This window comes from Polypterus senegalus, chromosome 14, assembly GCF_016835505.1.
Source record: "Polypterus senegalus isolate Bchr_013 chromosome 14, ASM1683550v1, whole genome shotgun sequence".
Classification (NCBI taxonomy): Eukaryota; Metazoa; Chordata; class Cladistia; order Polypteriformes; family Polypteridae; genus Polypterus; species Polypterus senegalus.
In genome coordinates this window covers 30,314,081-30,330,038 of record NC_053167.1, presented here as the reverse complement: position 1 = coordinate 30,330,038, position 15,958 = coordinate 30,314,081, and the positions used below count along the sequence as shown (strand labels likewise).

General features: G+C 40.6%; 2 long non-coding RNA genes across 3 annotated transcripts in view; one reads left to right on the top strand and one right to left on the bottom strand.

Annotated features, from left to right (window-relative positions):
* The window catches only part of LOC120514523, a 122,971-nt gene that overhangs the window by 36,952 nt on the left and 70,061 nt on the right, over positions 1-15,958 (top strand). The window lies entirely within an intron of this gene.
* LOC120514524 lies at positions 1,411-2,941 on the bottom strand. Its single transcript, XR_005630482.1, has 3 exons — positions 2,854-2,941; positions 1,727-1,769; positions 1,411-1,571 (listed from the first exon to the last, which is right to left on the bottom strand). It is a non-coding gene; the product is annotated as an uncharacterized LOC120514524 (long non-coding RNA).

The following is a 15,958-nucleotide window of genomic DNA, read 5'->3' as shown; positions in this document are numbered from 1 at the left end:
GCTGTGATTTGTTCTAAAACCTGACTGAAATTTATCAAGAATAGCATGTTTATTTAGGTGGTCATTTAACTGCATAATGACTGCCTTCTCTAACTACAGCAGGTTTAACTACAGCAGTCTTAAGACAGTCTGGGAAGACCCCAGTATCTAGTGACGAATTTACTATGTCAAGAACATTATCAATTAGCACGCCCGATACTTCTTTGAAAAACCTTGTTGGTATCGGGTCAAGGACGCAGGTGGAGGGTTTTAATTGAGATATTATTTTTGTAAATCAGGTAAATCTATCCTAGTGAAAGAGTTTAATTTGTTTATAACAGGATGCTGGGGTTTAGGGGGATCCTTAGTGTTGGGGAGATATACTATGTTATTTCTAATATTTATTTTTTGATTGAAAAATACAGCGACAGCCTCACAGGTTTCACTGGAAGCACTTAGGAGGCATTCCTTTGAGCTACCTGGGTTTAGTAGGTGATCAATTGTTGAAAATAAGACTCTAGGATTACTAGCATTGTTATTTATAATCTTGCAGAAATAGCAGCGTCTCTCAAGACGGACAGTGTGATTGTATTCTGTTATTTTGACTTTTAATATTTCGTGGTGGATAGTAAGTTTAGTCTTCCTCCATTGACGCTCAGCTCTACGGCATGTTCTCTTTAAATCAGACACTCTTTGGGTCTTCCATGGTATAACAATGCTAGAAGATTTTTTCACTGTCTTTTCAGGTGCAACTATGTCAACAGCAGCTCTCACTTTAGAATTAAATCTTTCCACCTTACTATTTACATTGTCCTCGCTATGGTGGTGGTATAAGCAACAAAAGGAAATCGATGGAGTGGTACAGTGTTATAGTGACACTCAAAAGTTCAAGTTCAGAGTTTCACACAATGGCCAAAATTAAAAAGAAGTGGTCAGATATCAAAGTTGACATGAAAAAGTAAGTCACAGCCTATTGTCTGAGTGTCATACAAAAGCGTATTAGGGCCACAGAGAAGAAAAAAAAAAATAGGGACACAGTGAAAAAAAGATCCATGTTGAGATTAAAGTCTAAATGTTGACTGTAATCTCAAAATATCCTCTTTTATCCCATAGTTTATTTTGTCATTAATGTAGAATGTCATAAACTTCATCTGAAAATCAATGCTTAATTTGCTAGAGATTTTCAAACCCCATCGTAACTAAAGTAGCACGTTAAAGACTTTGTATTCAAAATGTTCCACGACCCAGTTGTTAATTGCTATGTGCTTCTTAAATGGACTTTCTCTTACACCAACAGGATCATGCAGGCAGTGATCGCCACACAGAATATATTACATTCATGATATTATAGCTCTGTGAAAATTTTAGAATACTAAGATGTATACCTGATATAATTTTCATGATGAAATGCATTAAATCCTGTATTAAGCATGTGGGGGCACAGTGGCGCAATGGTAGCTTTGCTGCTTCACAGTAAGAGGGTCAGATTCCGGTCTGGAGTTTGTATATTTTCCTGGTTGGTTTCCTTCGTGTGCTTCAGCTTCCTTCCCCGAGATATAGCCGCTTCTGGGCAGACCACCAAAGTACCTGGCCTGGTTTTGAGGTTATTTGTGGAGGTATTTGTGGTAGAAATCAAACATGTTAATTAAAGAAAGAAGCTTATCCTCTACCCAGACAAGTCAGATAAAACCTTTTGAGTCAGTAATCAAGCAGGAGTAAAGCTTGTCCATCTGCATCATTTACTTACCCTTGCAGTATCATGCTGAAGAGGGAGCCTCCATTCCAGCAGTCTGTTAAAGAATAATCAGAATGGTGAAAGACACAAATTGTAGAGGTTCATTTTGTAAGTTTTTTACATACGTGCAGTGTCAATAAATGCATACATTTACTCTGTTTGGTTCATTGGTCTACATACCCAAGTGACTTATTAAAAATAAAGGTCTGTTTTATTACATTCTTATTCTTCTCCTATCCTTTGGATTTAGCCATCACCCTTGAAATTTCTGTGCATATAACAGCTCTCCATTCCTGTTGGTTACCTGCCGATCTCTAAGTCATCTTTTCATACATTCTGTGTATTACATCTTGGTCTTTGTTGTTCACTTGACCTTTACCTGTTTTCCTGATATGCCTGAACAGGATTCTGACATTAATTAACACTTTATGTTATTTATTTAAGTTGAATGCCATGCTACCCTAAAATTATTCTCTCACAACTTACGTTCTTTCACCATGTTTGGAACCCCAACATACCACACTTGTGATAAAACTTTAACAGCTAAATCTTATCATTTTCACTCTTTTTGTATTTTGCACTACGAAAGTAACACCACATATCTGTGATTCCATCCCACAACAGCCAAACTTCTAAGGGAGAGAGTATCACCTCCCTAACAGCATCCATGGAGATGGCTGGCTGCCCGCAGACCTCAGATATCCTGGGCTCTTGACAATTAGACCACACTGGAGGATGACTAATTATGTGGTATTCAATCCATCCATTCCTTTCTCTAGTGCAATACTGATGGCTACACCCTTACTGGGCACATCTCCTGTCACTCATACAAGGCCATTTTAGTGGCCATAATTAACAGAACAAAGATGTCTTCAGGTTGTGGAGGATAGGCTGCAGACCCTGACAAAAACCCAAGTGGATCTGGGAGGACCTGCAAATTCAACACATACAATAATGAAACAAATATTTGTAGTCCCCTGAATCTCTGATACAGAAGAGTTAGCCATTGTGCCTTCCATGATTTAATAGATTATCTTTTATTTTACATTGTTATTATGGGAGTTTCATGCAATTCTCATCATAAACATTTTTTGTGTATTAGAGGGTGACACGGTGAAACACTAAATTGCATTACTTACATATCAATGGTATAGGGACTTTGCTTCAGTTCTCACCATCCTGGGTATGATGTTACTCTGCATCCTGCCCTGCAACCTGTAGGGAAAAACATAGGGGATGGTGGCAGAATTGGCACTTCAGCCACCATATAAAACCTCACATTAGTTTCATTCCATCTGAACTAGTGTGGTAATAAGTGTCACCCATTGCATGGCTGCACTCAGGTCCTAATCTGGATCTTGAGTTGGTATGTCATGTGGTGGGTGCGGCAATGCGCTGTATCAGCACCTGCTCCTAACCTCTCTCTCTCTCTCTCTCTCTCACCACTTTTAGAGCTCTCCATTAAGTTTTCACAATCTCTCTGTGTTCCCATTTCCTCCATCCTTCTGAACACATGACGTGAGTGTGTGTGAGGGGGTCTGCATTACACTTGCATGCCATCGAAGTTGGTCTCTTGTCTATTACCCAAGGTTTCAGGGATGGACTTTGTCTCATCACAGCCCTACAATATATTGATAGAGAGAGCTCCCTAATCGAGATTCTGTTGGCTAACTGGATGAACTAATTTTCTGTGCAGTTAATAGGCTAACAGGGCTAATCTACTGAGATTTCAATGTATTGTTAGCCTCACAAAATGTAACTGCACTTGTCTGTGCAAGAACGATCAGCTTAGTATCTCTCAAATGTAATGTGATGCTTTTGAACCCTGGAAGAAAACTAGACTACAGCAGTACAGTAAAGCAACAGGACAACCGGGTGGTGGACTGGTGCTCAGTGCTGCCGGGACAGGCTACAGCTGCAGCAACCCTGAAGTAATTCAAGTGGGCTTGAAAATAGTATGTTAGGTTAATTCACATGGAAAATACAGTCTAGACATGGCACAAACAGAATTTACCTGAGGCGCTAAAAGGAGAGCAACAACAGCACTAAACGGAGCTCATTCTGATACCTTTCTGTGTGCATTTGAGGATGTGAGCGATTGATCGGTCAGATCTCTGCAAGTTGTAACCCTAAAATTGATAACAGTTGCATCTTATTTACCACTGAATAAGATCCATTTTAAATTACTTGTAATTTTTTTTTCACTGCACGATGAAATGCAATAATCTATTAAGCCTAGCAAATAGTTGGTTTTATTAAAACACAAATGTTAAGCCTGCTCTTTTAAAATGTAAAGTAGAGTCTGTTACGAGTTAACGTGGGCAAGATAGTTAGGGGAAACTGAAACTGTAATTTTTTTGGTTGCCAACGCAACACGCCAATGGTGTCAAACATTCTTTCAAAAAAAGTTAGTGGGATGCCTAAATGGATTTTCATTTTCTTAATGACGGATGTTATGTCTTAAGTAGAATGAGCTGCTTCTTTCTGGAATTGGAATGGATGTGAAAAGAATGCTCAGTCGAGTGGGGGCATCTTTTAGGAAATCAGGTGAAGTCGAGCTACAGTACTTGGTCTGCCAAATCCTTGGATGTGCATGTGTAGGTCAGGTCAGGTGTGGTCATCACACTCTGCTAGGACCACGGGTCATTAAAGCCCGATCAGTTTTTAAATTAATACATAGAGAGTTGGTTATTGTGAATCAATGAGCTGAGAAACTTTTACAGTATAGGCTACACTGTGTGATGTATGGCCGGCCATTCATCCCAGCCAATACCCCCACGCTTTTAGGTGGAGCCCTCCCTGCATTATGGAGGTGCCCCGAATACCAGCAGGGCATCATGGACATTGGAGTCTTTATGCACAGCCCTGCTGGATACCATGGGGGCCGCTAGGAGACACTGCAGGGAGGAACAACGAGTATTTGCCCCGGAAGTACGTCCAAGTCACATGGACAAGGGGAATGACGTGCTTCCGGGGTGAAGAAAAGGACTTTTTATCTGACCTGGAAATGATAGGAGATCACATGGACTGGGGATTGGAACACTTCCGGGTCAGGGATTATAAAAAGACTGTGGGAGCTCCCAGACAGCGAGCTGAGCTGGGTGGAAGGGTGGCAACGTGTCTGGAGTGGAGGATTGTTTATTGAGAACTAGCAGAATATTCGCGCTTCGCAGCCGTGAAGTAGTGTGTTAATTAAGTTATGAAAAAGAAAAGGAAAAATTTTTAAAATAACATAACATGATTGTTAATGTAATTGTTTTGTCTTTGATATGAGTGTTGTTGTCATATCTATATATCTATATATATGTATATATATGTATATATATATATATATATCTATATATATATCTATATATATGTATATATATAGCAAAATACCCGTGTTTGACAGCGGAGAAGTAAAAAGAAAAGGAAACATTTTAATAATAATGTAACATGATTGACATGTGTACATATATACACACACACATATACTATGGGGTGCCAAACAGGCAAATAAATTGATTTTGTAAATATATACAGTCAAAATTTGAATATATAAAGTGACTGTCGGAATATATAAAGTCAAAACTTGAATATATAAAGTCACTGTCGGAATATATAAAGTCAAAACCTGAATATATAAAGTCAGTGTCGGAATTTATAAAGTCATTCCTGATTATATAAAGTCAACATCGGAGTATATAAACTCACTCCTGAATATATAAAGTGAAAGTCAAAATCTATTGATTGAAACAACTCTGAACTGAACTAAGTTAACAAAAACGTATTCAGAAAAATAAATTAAAAAACACTGTTCGGTTAATGCTTTGAAAATGATGCATGTGCCCTGCCCAGGATTGGTTCCTGCCTTGCGCCCAGTGTTGGCTGGGATTGGCTCCAGCAGACCCCCGTGACCCTGTGGTCGGATTCAACGGGTTGGGAAATGGATGGATATTCCAGCGCTGAATTGTATAGTCCGACGCTAAATTTATATAATGAAGTTTTGAATTTATATATTGCAGCGCTTACTTTATAGCCTGTATTCCGACGCTGACTTTATATATTCAAGATTTGACTTTATAGATTCCAGCGCTGACTTTATATATTTAAGTTTTGACTTTATATATTCCAGCGCTTACTTTATATATTCCGAAATATTCCAACGCCGTCTTTATATACTCAGGTTTTTGGAATGACTTTAGGCTATATATTCAAGTTTTGACTTTATATATTCCAGCGCTGACTTTATATATTAAAGTTTTGACTTTATTTATTCCGACAGTGACTTTATATAATCAAGTTTTGACTTTATATAGTTAAATTTAGTCTTCATTGCATAATTTTTTCTTTACCATAGAAATTTAAAGACTAAATTCAACTTCCATTCCTAACAAAGATATTTCTGGCGACTAAATAGAACCCACTTATATCCAAATTCGAGCTATTGAGTTGTCGCCTGCCTGCCTGAATAAATCACCCTCGCTTCGCTCTTACTTTTTTACCGTTCATTAAATCATGGCTAGTGGCGGAAAAATTTTTAAATGGAAGGAGGATTACACTGAGTATGGCTTTACCAAAACAATTATTGATGGCGAATCGATTATTCATAAACCATATTCAATTGGTGATCTGTTTTTCTGTGTTAACCTCATATTTTTTCATACTTCTTCTCAAACCAAGGGAGTGCGAGGCTTAATGAATCGGGAAGTGCTGATCAATGTAATCGGTGTACCAGGAAATCATGCATTGACAGAAGTTCCCCTTTGCTTGTGATTAAATGCGTGATTTTTAACGCATTATGGAGCACATGCATCGAAGCTTCTCAGCTGTGCTTGTGCTAAGAAAAGGAACTATTTTAAAAATAACACGATTGTCAATGTAACCTTTTGTAAGTAGTGCCTGGAGGATTCAGTGTGGAGAAACTCTAGAGACAGCGTATGTATTAACTTGTGGATTTTTCTGTGAGTATTTGGTGGCAGCGTCACAAAGTCGTAACACTGCGTTAGCTGCGGAGCTCAGCTCAGTAAATGGGAGGGGAGATGATGACGTGACTCCCCCACCCGCCTCAACTGTCAATCCCCCACAAACACAGTCTCTCGGAATCTGCATAAGCACACCCCTTCACCTACAATTTTAACTTAGTTACAAAGTGATCAAAACTCTCGTTTAAATCCTGCGTCCTCTCATTAAACTTGTATCCCGCATTACCCATGGGCATGCCAAACGCCAGCGGCAGCCTGTCTATGAACTTAATTTAAAGTTTAGGTTTACATCGTGCTTTGTTTCCGAAGTAGCAGAAGTCATGAATATGGTTGTATATTTCCCTCGCTCGCTTCTTATTGTTTCGCTGCCTTCTCAATTATATAATGCATGTTTTCTTCAGCGCTTTTTGGAGGTCTTCCTGGTTTTCTACGTACTGCGTTGACAGTCAGTTCACGTGATTACGTGGGAGGCGTGATGATGTCACACGAAACTCCGCCTCCCACAGCTTTCGAGCTCAACTCCATTACAGTATATGGAGAAAAATAGCTTCCAGTTATGCCCATTACATGTAGAATTTCAAAATGAAACCTGCCCAGCTTTTGTAAGTAAGCTGTAAGGAATAAGCCTGCAATATTTCAGCCTTCTACCTACACGGGAAGTTGGAGAATTAGTGATGAGTCAGTGAGTCAGTCAGTCAGTGAGTGAGTGAGTGAGTGAGTGAGGGCTTTGCCTTTTATTAGTATAGATGATTGTAGTGTATTGGTGTAATTATATGAGTATTGTGGAGAGAAGGGTGCTTGGTGCACATTATTGTCCAAATAAAATAAGTTATTGGACTTTTACCACGTGTCTGGCGTCTTGGACAAGGGTTCAAGGGAGCGATAGCGCCCCCAATCTGTCACAACTGTATAAAAACAAACTAAAAATATCACTGAGGAAACCAATGGAAAAAAATGGTTTCTAACAGCCAGGTGGATACATAGAATTGCCCTGTAAGATGTGCCCTTAATATTTGTCAAGTTAACCTTTCTTGGCACTCCGTCTATCACCAGCCTGTTTATTACCCTTCCTGTCTTAACACTGTTCATGCATGTTATGGCGTTCATGACTAGAATACCTGATTTGATTTGACTGCATTTTCCTGCTTTAAACTTCTGAACACAAAATTCCTGAATTATAAGACAAAATGTTAGCAAAGACACAAGGGTGCACCTCAAAGGCAAAATAACAATACAAGGATGAGATAAGATAAAGGAATAACATAAGGATGCACCTCAAAAGCAAAATAACAAAGAAAGACGAGCTGAGTAACTCAGATCTTAATCATAAAAGAGTATTTAGGTAACAGTTGCTATTTCTCACATATATGATTAAGTAAATATGAGTCTATTACTCAGACATCTCTGTACGCCTCTATTTGTATTTGAGTGGCAACTGTAATGCACTTCTTTTGTTTCTTTGCTTGTGTCTTAAGAGCTGTTACAATTCCAAGAGGCACTTGGATGTCTGCTAACTCATCTCGTCTTTTGTGAGTGGTTTGGTGTCACTGTGTTTACCAGTGCCACCCCAATGTTCTCTAGTCCTCCTTTACATGATGTCCATTAAGTGTTTTGCCCAGGTCTGCCTTGACTTTTCAATGACACGTCATGTCAATGACATCATTTTACGTTGATTAGTAAGTCTAAATTGAACCGGCATTGGTGAGTGGACTGGTCACCAGTCTGGTTTGATTCCTACCTTAGACCTTAGTTGTTGGCATCAGCTCCTGTCCTGCTTGACCATGCCGGAAAATGAATGAATAAATACTCTTTTTATAATAATCAATGTAATAACCAGTGCAGCACAGTGGTGCCATGGTTAGGGCTGCTGCATCGTAGCTCCAGGGTCCTGGGATCAAATCTCAGCCCAGGCACCACCCCTCAGGAGTTTACATCTTCTCAAATGTCTGTGTAGATATCTGCATTGACTACTGCAAAGATGTGTGTGTGTTAATGTGCTTTGTCACATTAGATGACTCTTCTGGTGATTTTTTGTGGACCCTTCATTTGCATAATCTTATCCCCTTGGAGGCAGTTGGCAGCCTGATCCTGTGAAGCCAATTGTCGAATGATTACCTAATGACCAACGAATAGCAATGATAAAACAAAACCTGTTTAATTTTCTTGTTAGTCGGACGGGCGGCCTATAAATGCAGGAGAGCTGACAACCAATGAATGCTCATCTGAAAGCGCAATGCATAGAATGTAGCAATGAAAAATAAAGAGCATGCATGTTTTAAACCTCATAAACAGAAGAGAAGCCTATCTGTCAGATGTCATGTATTTTATATACCATAACAGAACGGAAAAAAAAACTTTAAAGGCAGAGGTTGCACCTCTTAATTCCTTATATAGCATTGGCTCTATGCCATTGGCTGTCAGAAAAAGGGGTGTGCACAACTGCACTGGAAAATCAGCACTCATTTGGAAATTTGACATGGGCTGTGAAATGGTGCACAATGAGATCAGCCACTTCGGTCATCGGCATCGGCTAAAGTTAGTAGCTTTGAATTTGCTTAACGGTGGACTGCCTCCCTGCTCAGAGTTGGTTGCTGCTATAACCTTTGACTGTGTAAGTGGTTTGGAGAATGGAGGGATAGATAATTGATTAATGTACAGTGCCTATAAAAAGTATTCACCACCTTGGAAATTTTCACAATTTATTATTATGCACTCTTGAATCACAGTGGATTGAATTTCCTTTTTTTGACACTGATTTGAAACAGATTTCAATTTTTAAAAGAAATATTTGCAAAGTGGTCAAAATTAATTTCAAATATAAATCCCAATAGCTGATCATTTGTATCCCCCCAACATGACATACCTAAATCATCACTGCTACTGCCAATTGGTTTTAGAAGTCCCATATTTAGTTCAATAGAGGTCACCTGTCTGGGGTTTCAATTGATGGTTTTAGAAATGCACCTTATCTGGGAGACCAAGATTTTGCAGAGTCATTAAGGTGCCTAAACCTACACAAAGAAGACAATGGAAAGAGTATGGCACTGTCGTAAATCTGCCTAGAGCAGGGGTCCTCAATCCCAGTCCTGGAGAGCCGCAGTGGCTGCAGGTTTTTGTTCTGATCTGGTTGCTTAATTAGAAAGCAATTCTTGCCAATAAAGCACTAACAAGCTATGAAATTAAATTAACTCTGCTATGTCAGGTCATTCTCATATCCTAGATTTTCTTTCCCTTTCGATCATGCAAATGATTTGAAGGCTTTCTATCATGCAAATGATTTGAAGGCTAAAATGGACAAGTAATTCTCAGTCCTTCACTTTTTTCTCTTCATTTTTCTTCCAAGTATTTAATTAAACCCAATAGTGCAGATAAATACACACAGGTGTAAATGTAAATAAGCTAAATGGAGAAATGCTGCCCTCTCTTGTCATTTGCATGTTATTGATAATAAGGAGCAATTAAAATAGCTGTTTAAGAAAAAATTAAGCAATAAGGGCTCAAAATCACTAAAGTGAAGCAGAATTGTTACTTTAGCAATAAGTGCTTTTTATTAAGCAACTGGGTTAGAGCAAAAACCTGCAGCCACTGCGGCTCTCCAGGACCGTGATTGAGGACCCCTGGCCTAGAGCAGGCCATCCACAAAAATGGGGTGATTGAGCAAGAAGAAGACTAATGAGAGAGGCTGCCAAGAGAACTATAAGAACTCTAAATAGCAAAATACCCGTGCTTTGCAGCGGAGAAGAAGTGTGTTAAAGAAGTTATGAAAAAGAAAAGGAAACATTTTAAAAAAATAACGTAACATTTGCTTTCTATTCGTTTGCATAAGCACAGTCCTTCACGAGCAATTATTTAATGTTAGCTCAGACCTGGCACTTAAAAGTTTCTGTTGCACTTTTGCTGAGTTTGTGTCAAACACTATTCTGTCCCTGACCATCTCATCTTTGTTTGCATAAGCACAGTCCTTCACCAGCAATTTTAACTCAGTTACAAAATGATCAAAGTCTCGTTTATACCCTGCGTCCTCTCAGTAAACAAGTATCTCGCGAATATTGTATTTGTCTTAGGCATGGCAAACGCAGGGGCAGCGTGTCTATGAACTTAATTTAAAGTTAAGTTTTACACCTTGCTTTCCTATTTGTTTGCATTAGCACAGTCCTTCACCAGCAATTTTAACTCAGTTACAGCGATTTTAACTCCGTTACAAAGTGATCAAAAGTCTTGTTTATACTCCGCGTCTTCTCATTAAACTTGTATCTCGCGAATATCGTATTCGTTGTAGGCATGACAAACGCCAGCGGCAGCGTGTCTATAAACTTAATTTAAACTTAAGGTTTTCACCGTGCTTTGTTTCCGCAGTAGCTGCACTTATGAATATGCTTGTATGTGTCACTCGCTTCATATTCTTTTGCTGCCTTCTCAATTGTGTAATGCGTTTTTTGTTCAGCGCTCTTTGGAGGTCTTGCTTGTTCTCTGTGTACTGCATTCACAGTCAGTTCACGTGAGTACATGCATCGAAGGTTCTCAGCTGTGCTTGTGCTATCTCGTGTGATCTTGCGATGTCCACTGCTTTATTTAATGTTAGCTAAGATCTGGCACCTAAAAGTTTCTCTCGCACTTTTGCTGAGTTTGTGCCAAACACTAGTCTATCCCTGACCATCTCATCTTCGTTTGCATAAGCACAGTCCTTCTCCCGCGAATATTTAGCGTCAGCGTGTCTATTGGATTGCCGCTGAGGGGCGGCCTTATATGGGCAGGCACTCAATTACGTGGGAGGCGTGATGATGAGGGACGCAACTCCGCCTCACACGGCGACCGAGCTGCTGGCTATGGCCATATATATGTACGTAAGTAGGTTCCAGTTATGACCATTACGCGTAGAATTTCGAAATGAAACTATTGTAAGTAAGCTGTAAGGAATGAGCCTGCCAAATTTCAGCCTTCTACCTACACGGGAAGTTGGAGAATTAGTGATGAGTCAGTCAGTCAGTCAGTCAGTGAGGGCTTTGCCTTTTATTAGTATAGATGAAGTTACAAGTCTCAATGTATTAGATTGGAGAGACTGTGCAGACAACAACTGTTACTGGGTTTTTCACCAATTGCAGCTTTATGGAAGAGTGGCAAAGGCAAAGTCACTGTTAAAAAAAGGCATGACATCTTAGCTACAGTTTGCAAGAAGACACATGGGAGACTGAAGTCAGCTGGAAGAAGGGTCTGAGAAGACCACAACAGAGCTTTTTGGCCATCAAATTAAACACCATATTACACTGCACATTATCCAAATCATTATCCAAATGCTGGTGGCAGCATTACGCTATGGTGATGCTTTTCAGCAGCATGCCCTGGAAGCCTTGCGAGGGTAATATAAATGCAGTAAAGTGCAGGAAAATCCTGGAGAAAAACCTTATGCAGTCTGCAAAGCTAATCTGCACCTTAAGAGAAGATTTGCTTTTGTGGAGTCTGGATTTTGAGCATTAAGCATTAAGGTTTCGCTCAATCTGTTGCCATTCCTAGGTTAGGCAGGACCATGCTGGTTGCTCAGTAGTCAATTCCAAATAGCTCTCCCTGGCGGCCACCACAGAACCAGAAAGAGCAGCCATATGGGACCAAAACTCCATGCTGCCCTACAGGTTTACATATTGGAGCCCATTAGAAGGGATTCTGTTACCCAGCGCATGGGGGAACAACCTCCCACTGTCCCGTATTTATTGTCTCCTGAATGGGAAAGGGACTGGTAAACCAGTCCAGTTAGGCTGTTTCCCCAGCCAACACATTCATCCTTGGCTGCTAGGATGCCAGCTCTGGTGCACCTACTGCCATAGTGTCCATCCATTTTCACCTCCTAGCACAGAAGGGGAAGACTGCAACTCCCTTCCTGAAAATGCAAAATGCATGCATTTGACTTAGAGGCTATGAAAGGGAGCAGGATCCACCCCATCTGGTACTCCAGCTGGTTCATCGCAGACTATATAAATACTAGGGGGTTTCCCCCTGCTCGCTTTGCTCGACAAACCGCCGTCTCTGTCGCTCGTGTTTTGAAGAGGAGGGCTGAACGCACCCCAAGGAGATGCGGTCGCTCCTCCAAAACCCTCTCTTAAAAGGTTATACAATGGGAAACAAAGTTTATGTTTTTACCACCTCTTTGCTCAATCAGTTGCTGGCTTGCTGCTGCTGCCGTGCCTCGTGATCTGCATCTTGTGTGGCACTTTGAAAATTTAAAAGCCTGTACAGCAGCTGACCTACTCTTTGTCTTTTATTTCTGGCCCCGGGTGTGGTTAAATCTCTTGGCACAAAGTCTTGCCTTGCGGGATGTGAGTTATTGATATTTTTTAGTTTATCATTTAAAAACAGAATAAGAATCTGAAAATCTAACAACACATTAAAGTTCGCTAAATTCTGAAAAGAATGATACCAAACATATATATGTAGGTTTTAAGACAAGCCCGATTTAAAGCGTGATAAAAAAGTGACATAAAAACGTCACATAAAATTATTGCACAAAATCGTTGCACTTTTAGGCTTAGGATTTTATATATATACTAGGGAGCTCTGCCTCCTGTTCTCCTACCCTTGGGTTTGGTTTACCGGATATACAATTTAAAGAGATTGTTATTTTCGTGGGAATTGTTACATATGCATTATTTCCACTTTTACTTTAAAATTTTTGTAAAAACAATACTCGTCCTTTATTTCTGGCCCCGGCATGGTTAAATCTCTTTCTTGCAGGACGTATAATAAAGCTTGTGTTGTGAAGGAGGGTCGACTGAACACACGCTAAGGAGATGCCGTTGGATCAGCTGCTGTCTTCTTGCTGCTGGAGAGCTTCCTTTTTTTGATTGTCACGCTGCACGTCGATCATTTAAAAGCCTGTACAGCAGCTGTCCTTTTACCACTTCGTGTCTCTGCTGCTGTGAACGGGGATGAGGGAGGGGGGGTTTGGGCTGAATGCACGCTAAGGAGAAGCAGTCAGATCATCTGTTGGCTTGCTGCTGTTGGTGAGCTTTGTGTTCTGCTTGTCATTGTTTTAAGAGCTGAGAGCACATAACGTGTTTCTGCCAAATGTATTCCAACAATACATACAATACATACAACAATACAATCCAACGTGTTAGGTTAGATGTCCGTGACATTAAACTGTCTATCGCGGGATGTCAAATTGTCTTCTGAGAAGATCATATCTTGTCTCCCTAGTCTCCCTGCCAAGTTTTTTTTTTTTATAATAGAGAGATATATAGGGTAGATAAAACTCCAGAAGTCACCATTCATGTATGAGCTAGCAACTGATGGTTATGGACCAGAAGTACTTTAACTTAGTTACTCAAGTATCATCATGGTCTTTCAGAACTGTAATTTGTGCTCTACCTAAGCATAACTAAATGGGGGTATATACCGAGACCCCAATCATCAAAAAAAAAAAATTGAAATATATAAATAAATGAATAAAAATAGGGCATTAAGGTTTTTAAGCTGCTTGGTAACTTCTTGATAACTGCAGCTGCTCTTTAGTAAGGCGTTGTACAAAGCTGACCGCTAAGGAATAACAGCCAGCATGCTGGAAGCTGGGTTGTGTGATGGTGAATATGCTGATAGTCATGTACACCACTGTATTACAGAACCAATCATATTAAAGGTCAATACTTTGCTATATAAAGAGAAACTTCTTTAAATTGTAAGGAAACAAAGGGAGAGGCGAGTCTTTTCATGTAAGCTGCTGCAAGAAGGTCTCCCTTTTCGAAGAGTAATAAAGATTTCTGTGGTGAAACCTGCCTGGTTTCTGAGGTGTCCAAAAGAGGGGTTCTGAGTATCAACTCCCACACTTTCCATAAAGCCAAAGCTACACAGAAATGGCTTAAAAAACAGCAATGTGAATGCCCTGCAGTAGCCGGGTCAGAGTCCAGATCTCAGTTCTATGGAGGACTTGTGGCGTGATTTGAAAATGGGTGCTCACTCCCAATTTGCATGAAACCTGAGCAGTTTGGAAAAGAGAACTTTGGAGATGTGGCTGTGTCTGGATTGTAGAGGACGGCTGAGGTCCATGCCTGGCCGGGGCACCCCTCTCGTATAGATAGATACTTTATTAATCCCAAAGGGGAAATTCACATAATCCAGCAGCAGCATACTGATACAAAAAACAATATTAAATTAAAGACTAATAAAAATGCAGGTAAAAACAGACAATAATTTTGAATAATGCTAACATTTAAACCCCGGGTGGAATTGAAGAGTGGCATAGTGTGGGGAGGAACGATCTCCTTAGTCTGTCAGTGGAGCAGGACAATGACATCAGTCTGTCGCTGAAACTACTCCTCTGTCTGGAGATGATACTGTTCAATGGATGCATTGGATTCTCCATGATTGACAGGAGCCTACTCAGCACCCGTTGCTCTGCCACGGATGTTAAACTGTCCAGCTTCATTCCTACAATAGTTTGCCTTCCTCACAAGTTTGTCCAGGTGTGAGGTGTCCTTCTTCTTTATGCTGCCTCCCCAGCACACCATCGTGTAAAAGAGGGCACACGCCACAACCGACTGATAGAACATCTGCAGCATCTTATTGCAGATGTCGATGGACGCCAACCTTCTAAGGAAGTATAGTCGGCTCTGACCTTTCTTACACAGAGCATCAGTATTGGCAGTCCAGTCCAATTTATCATCCAGCTGCACTTCCAGGTATTTATAGGTCTGTACCCTCTGCACACAGTCTCCTCTGATGATCACGGGGTCCATGAGGGGCCTGGGCCTCCTAAAATCCACTATCAGTTCCTTGGTCTTGCTGGTGTTCAGGTGCAAGTGGTTTGAGTCGCACTATTTAACAAAGTCCTTAATTAGCTTCTTATACTCCTCCTCCTGCCCACTCCTGATGCAGTCCACAATTGCAGTGTCGTCAGCGAACTTTTGCACGTGACAGGACTCCGAGTTGTATTGGAAGTCCGATGTTTTAAGGCTGAACAGGACTGGAGAAAGTACAGTCTCCTGTGGCACTCCTGTGTTGCTGACCACAATGTCAGACCTGCAGTTCCCGAGACACACATACTGAGGTCTGTCTGTAAGATAGTCCACGATCCATGCCACCAGGTATGAATCTACTCCCATCTCCTTCTCCTGGTATGCAAAATGCAGAGGGTCGAGGGCGTGGCGGACCTGTGGCCTCAGGCGGTGAAGCAGCAGCCGCTCCATGGTCTTCATTACATATGACGTCATAACAACAGGCCGGAAGTCATTCAGCTCACTAGGACGTGATACCCATGGGACTGTGGTGATACAAGAAGTTTTCCAAAGCCTTG